This window comes from Mirounga angustirostris, unplaced genomic scaffold (genome assembly GCF_029215605.1).
Source record: "Mirounga angustirostris isolate CCGP_5_RB_7025 unplaced genomic scaffold, mMirAng1.0.hap1 SCAF_13, whole genome shotgun sequence".
NCBI lineage: Eukaryota > Metazoa > Chordata > Mammalia > Carnivora > Phocidae > Mirounga > Mirounga angustirostris.
The window spans coordinates 54,559,532-54,566,201 of NW_026991721.1; positions in this window are offsets into that span (position 1 = coordinate 54,559,532).

Genomic DNA, 6,670 nt, shown 5'->3' on the forward strand with positions numbered 1-6,670 from the left:
AGGATCCAGGTGCCTGAACCAGAATTGAATGAGAATATTCTAGCCTCCTTTTGGCTAGGCTGCCACCTGGAAGTTGTAGCAACAAGGCTGGCCTGCGGATGCTGTTAGGGCAAAGATAACATCATGCCTAGCAATGGTCAGGGCAGAATACTGAATTTCCAGAATAAATCTACACAACACTCTCCAGTCTCTCTTTCTGATCATTGCACCACAAGCAGCTAATTTTAAATGTCAATTTGACCAGGACACGAGGTCCCCAGATACTTGGTTAAACAACATTTTGGGTACGTCTGAGGGTGTTCCTTGATGAGATTACTATTTGGCTCAGGAGACTCAGTAAAGCAAAATGTTTTTGCTGTCCAATCTGTTGGGAGACCTGAATAGAACAAAAGTTGGGGTAAGGGAGAATTCATTCTATCTGCCTGTCTTCAAGCTAGGACGAGTCCTTTCCTGCTTCTGGACTGGAACTTATACCATCAGTTCTCTTGGTTCTTGGGCCTTCTGATTCAGACTGGAGCTACACCACTGGCTCTCCTGGGTCTCCAGCTTGCAGACAGCAGATTATGGGACCTTTAGGCCTCCATAATCATGAGAGCCATTTTCTTATAATACATCTCTTTATATATACACAAACTATTGGTTCTTCTTTCCTGGAGATTTCTAGTATGGCAGTAAAAAGTGACTGCTTTCTGGGAACAGCCATATTCAGTGGCCAAACTGCCTTACGAAGGTGTACTGACCAGGATGAGGTAAGTAGAAATCTTTTGAGTACATTTTTTGAGTAGTCAGTCCCAACATACTATGATAGTCGATGCTTGTGGAGTGGAAGGCCCATCAAAGACCTTGACTCTCAGCCTTCTGTTGAGTGGTTTTTGTAACAGATTCACCACTGTCAGACTGTATGTGGTCAAGAAAAACAGTAACACGAGACAGATTAGTTTCAAAATCAAAACAGTGTGGTTGGAGTTGGCTGATTGACTAGAACAGCAACACTGTAAACTGTAACCTGAAAAAGTGGCAACAGTTTTGAGGCACTACTGATAACCCCAAGAGGGAACCAAAGGTCTGATAGAGTCAGTCAGGACTGGGTGGAGGCCAGGCCTGTGCTAGACAAAGAAGACTTTTAACAGGAGTCACAAGCTTGGCCTGTAGCGGTAGCCTCTGCATCAGAACCATCAATCTTTTACTCTGTGCCCAGGCTACGATGATGCATGTAAGGCCATGACTGGTATGAGGATGAATCCAGACAATGATGGTGGCAATCTGAGTGGTTACAGGCTCCATCAGCAACTTGGTTCCCAGTTGGTCTCATCAGAGAATGAACCCCCACGATGGACATTTACATGTGACCCAGTTTAATAGCTGCAATTTTTAGTTTGTGGCCCCCAAGGGTGTCTTTAATCTGACAGTCTGTGTCTTCCAAGTGACAGACCAGAAGACTAGGCCATTGGCAATAGCCTGAGTTAGTAAAAATTTAACATGTCTGGTCCCTAGGGATTGTCTAGGACACGGGTAACAGTTTTCAATTCAGCCCATTGTGCTGATCAGCCTTTACTGTAGTCAGTTTCCAGAATCATCACTTGACACCAACAGCTCTTAACTTAGCTGGACCATCAGTGAACCAGGCCCAGGCATTTGATTAGGGAAGTCTCTGTGAATTAAGGGTCAGCTCCAGGCAGCTGAGTGGGGAATACAGTTCTTCCAAAGGAGTGACTTATCACTTCATGTAAAACTAAGATGGACAGCTGGCTGCATCCCCAGAACACATCATTTCCATTTGACTAGGGAAGGCTGCTGCACTTTTTGTTAGTTTCACCTCTAATTTCACATAACCCAAAATGGGGGTGTTAGGTCACTTACCAGGCTTCCATGGGTCGGATATTGTTTCAGCAATAGCTCAGTAATAGCCTCCTGGCTGTCCAATTTTTGTTTTTGTTTTTCTGAGAGGGAGAGAGAATCTTAAGCAGGCTTCACAACCAGTACAGAGACTGACGCAGGGCTCGATCTCATGACCCCGAGATCATGACCTGAGTGGAAACCGAGAGTTGGACACTCAGCCACCCAGGTGCCTCTGGCTGTCCAACTTTTTAAAAGGGTGTACTTGGTGCCTGCAAAGGACATGTAGCACTGCTATACTGGGAAATGGCCTGAGTACTCCAGCAGTCACCAAGTTTTCAACTAAAGCTGTTCATTTTCCTTTCTGTCCTCTTAGAATTCTATAGTTTGTTATACTACTCAAGAGAAGCCAGGAATCACTTCTCTATATGCAGTAGTCCCTGAATGGGAGACTTACAAACTTTCACAGTTCAATTGAGTGGATAATTGCTACCAGTAACACATTACTGTGAAAGCCATAAAACAGTAGTAACTGAATCAGTTCAGAGGCTCCCCTGCTGTCGCTCATTTTCCTTTCCCACTACAGACTTTGCCCAAACATTGCCACATGAATTCAGGCACTTCTCCCCACCGCCCCCTGTCTCCAACTATGGGAACTCAAACCAGGCAATCTAAGATTGGAAGGCACAGCCACCAAAAGATTATACTCCATCCCAGCAAAGAGTGTGAAGATATGAAGGGAGTGGGAGAGGCTAGCCTGCAGGGAGCAGCTGGGTCAGTGGGAAGGCCTCTTCTCCTTAGACTCCTGCTCCAGGGTCAGTGCCTCCTCTTCCTTGTGTATCTCTTGGCTCCAACAAGCACCTAGGGCTCAGGAGCTGGGTTTTTTTTGTTTTTTTTTTTTTTTGCCTGCCTTGCATTACTACCATGGATCTGCTCCATGCTCCTTGGTACTTCTGACCATCCCTGTGCCCAGGGCTTCCTGTCTCCATGGGACCAAGTAGGATAGTGACCTAGATGCTTATATTCAACAGAGCTATAAAAAGAGAGTCCCTCTCCTCCTCAAAAATCCCCAGCATAAAGAAGGTCTTTCCTTAAAAGAGACTGAGAGGATTAGGGGTTTACAGAGGGAGACTGACCTTGTGCCAGTAAACAAGGTCATGTATTTACTTTCATTTCAAATGGCTACCTCCTTGGACTCAACAAACTCCGAATATATTTGGTCCATTCAAAGCTCTGTATCTTTTTTGCTGACACCATCTATTTCGCCTTTGGGGAACGCTCGACTCATCAGTCACAGCCATAGGGCCTTCAGCTGGGGCCACAAGCATGCTGCCTTGTTATCAAAACATCCTTTCCTCCTCCTGTCCAGAGAAGAGTGAGTAACAACCTAAGTATCATTTGGGCAATGTGTTTCAATCCTACCTCTTGCTATTTAGCCTTGAAATATTCATTAACAGGTGGGACAATGAGGGACCCTTACCCGCTTGCTCAGCAGCATTTCCTACTAGACCCCAAGTTATTTTCTCATATTCCCTCACCGGACCCATGTCCTTTCTCTTTTAGAAAGCCATGTCTGTCAGGATCCCATCCTCGTTACCCAAACTGTCAGAGTAATCTATGAAAGGTCTGGAATTTTATCCTACTTGCAACTGGCAAGTGACAGGAGACTCCCAGATCAGAGATAAGAGAACTTTATGCTTACAAGAAGCAACATGAGCATGATGTTTGTGCCAGTTCTCCATGCCCCCCCCCCAAAAAAGTGACTTGGGGTAGGCCTAGAAGGATACCTACACATACATGCAGGGGGAATGTGTCATAGGGAAAGAACCCTGAGCTTGAGGGATTCAACATTTTTATAATGCACAGTAGGGAAACCTGCTCCTTGGGAAGAGACATTATTTCATCTCTCAAGATTGCTGTCAACAGAACACTGAGATATGCCCAGGAAGGGGTCAGGGTCTTACATTCATACGAAGCAAGAACACACAGGGGTACTCAGGGCTCATGGTAGATTGCCTCTCCTAACAGTTTCTCATTCTCCAGTGGGTCACCTTCTACAGCATTATAAACCAAATACGGGGAACTAAGGTCCTTAATACTATTCAATACTCACCAACGGTTTCCCATTGTCACAGGGTTTGTTTGTCAGAGGGAAATCTCCCCCGCCAAGGGCCAAAGCTCCCTCACAGGAGACAAGACCCACTACAAAAAATTTCGAGTTCCTTACTGTGGTCTTCGAACAGATCTAAGGTTGGCTTGAAAGACTGTAGGAGGGATCTGGCTGCAAGACAACGAAACAGTTGCCATTCTTCTTTAACAAGCATTTTGTACCCAAATCACTTCTCTCCCAAGCAAACCAGCTGAAGTTCTAACAATTCACCTAGTTTCTGCCCACAGAAGCAGGGAATTTACTTCTCTTCATGCTCGTGTAGGTGTGTTTCCCTATAACTGCTGTCTGAAAGGAGAAACCTGCTCCCACTCACAATGAATATTAGTGAATAACAGTGTCACTAATTACAATAGGGCAGAGCCAAGGCTACCAGATTAGTGAGGAAATCCTCCTGCCCAGAGGAAAGTAAGCAACAGCCAAGGCACCTTCTGAGCAACTGTCTTTGAACCTACCTCCCCAGTCCTCCTCATTGTAACAGGCAATAATGTATTTATGTATTTAAAACATCATCCTGAGTAGAGAGCCACAGACAATACCAGACTGTCAAAAAGAACCAGGGCGCAAAAAAAGGGCTGTGAATCCCTGCAATTATTCTCAACATAGTTGTAGATATCAGAAGTCATCTGAGCACATGTACTCTCAGGCTGGGTTAAGGATATTCTACTTAATAAGAGCCTGTCAGTGGGGACAACCATACGTTCTAGAAAAAAATATTGTGATTTAGCAGTTTTCTCAAATGGTTTCCATCAGGCAGACAGTTTGAGGTAGGGAGAGGGGTGTCTAGCCAAGGGTGGAGATAAGGTAATAGTCGGTGAGGGAAAGGGCTGTCAACGGAGGAGGAAACTGGACCCAGAGAAAAATATAACTGGTGTAAGTATTCAAAGGAACTGCATTTTTTGCCATTCCCTCATGTTGTTTTTTTCTTTTTCTTTTTTTTTTTTTTTTTAAAGACATTGTCTTCACTTTTTATTTATTTGAGAGAGAGAACGAGAGACAGCATGAGAGGGAGGAGGGTCAGAGGGAGAAGCAGACTCCCTGCCGAGCAGGGAGCCCGATGTGGGACTTGATCCTGGGACTCCAGGATCATGACCTGAGCCGAAGGCAGTCGCTTAACCAACTGAGCCACCCAGGCACCCTCCCTCATGTTGTTTTGAAGCAAAAAGATGGTTTCTAAAAATATATAAAATCATCAAACATCAAATACACATTAGCAGCTGAAATTTGCAAATAATGAACATTAGATATCTTTCCCCACTCTCCTCACAGTCTCATCTATTTTGGAAGACCCAAGTCCATTCTAGGCGGGTGTGAGGAGTTAAGAGCCAGGAGAAGTTGATGGGTGTCAGGGTGTGCTGGTGGAAGGGGTGCTGCAGACCTACTAAAGAGGGAAAAGAGCAGCCCAGAGGCACTCAAAAGGGGCTGGAGTGACCACTGGCCAATGGATGTGCTGAGAGCCAGCCTAAGGTGCTCTGCAGCTCCACAAACCCATAAACCCCCAAACCCATGCTGAGGCTTGACCCTGCTCAAGTGAGAGGAAACTGTCCTAAAATACCACAAATGTGGCAGGGAGGTGGGTGACCAAATTTAACACATTGCTAGGCTGCTAATCCACTTCTTTATTTAGAAAATCATACTGCCTCAAATGGTTTCTGGAGTCAGGGAAAAACCTTAAGAGATCCACGCAGCCTATGAAATCTCAAAGTGGGGTTTATGGGTAGATTGAAGGGATTACAGCACTCTTATCTTCATATTCCTAAGAAATGTTTTCTATGTGGGCATTTCTGGGAGGTAAAGAGCTTTAATCGTTTCAAAATATACATCATCTAAAACCTCTTTGACAGGTTCAGACACATTCCTAGAGAAGGAATGGAGATTTACCAGAGGTCACAAGTTAGAGTAAAGTTGGAAACAACCCAGGTCTCTGGTCTCTTTCACTTGAGGATCTATTTTTTCCTCTCTTCCAAACCCACTCGTCCCTTGGGATAGTGAAAAACTTTCTTAGAAAGCAAACATACCTTCCAATAGGGAAAGAGTTAAATTTAAAACATTTATACTGATATGGTATATTATACAGCTATTAAAAATGAGTTTGACCTATATATACTAACAGGAAAAGCACCTAAGAAATATTAAGTTAGGGGCACCTGGGTGGCTCAGTTGGTTAAGCGTCTGCCTTCAGCTCAGGTCATGATCCCAGCGTCCTGGGATTGAGTCCCGTGTTCCTGCTTCGGGCTCCCTGCTCAGCGGGGAGCCTGCTTCTCCCTCCCCTTGCTTTTGTGCTCTCACTCACTCTCTCTCTCCCTCTCAAATAAAATCTTAAAAAAAAAAAAAGAAATATTAAGTTAAAAAAACTACAGATGGGGGAAAGGAGCAGGAAAAAACAAACAAAAACTACAGAACATATTTCAACATAATTCAGTTTTTGTAAAAAAAAAAAAAAAAAGAAAGAAAGAAAGAAAGAAAGAAGACGACAAGTGTTTGTGATGTAAAGAAAAAGGCACACCTGGTATGACAGTGGAGAGGGTTATTCCCTACACCCACAAGCCCTGGAAACCCCCTAATAGTAACTCCTTCGTTGTAAAAATACGATTATCCAATTACACACTTTCAAAAGCTCCAAGTAGCTGACAGAATAGGATTATCACCTTAAAAAGAAAAAGAAAA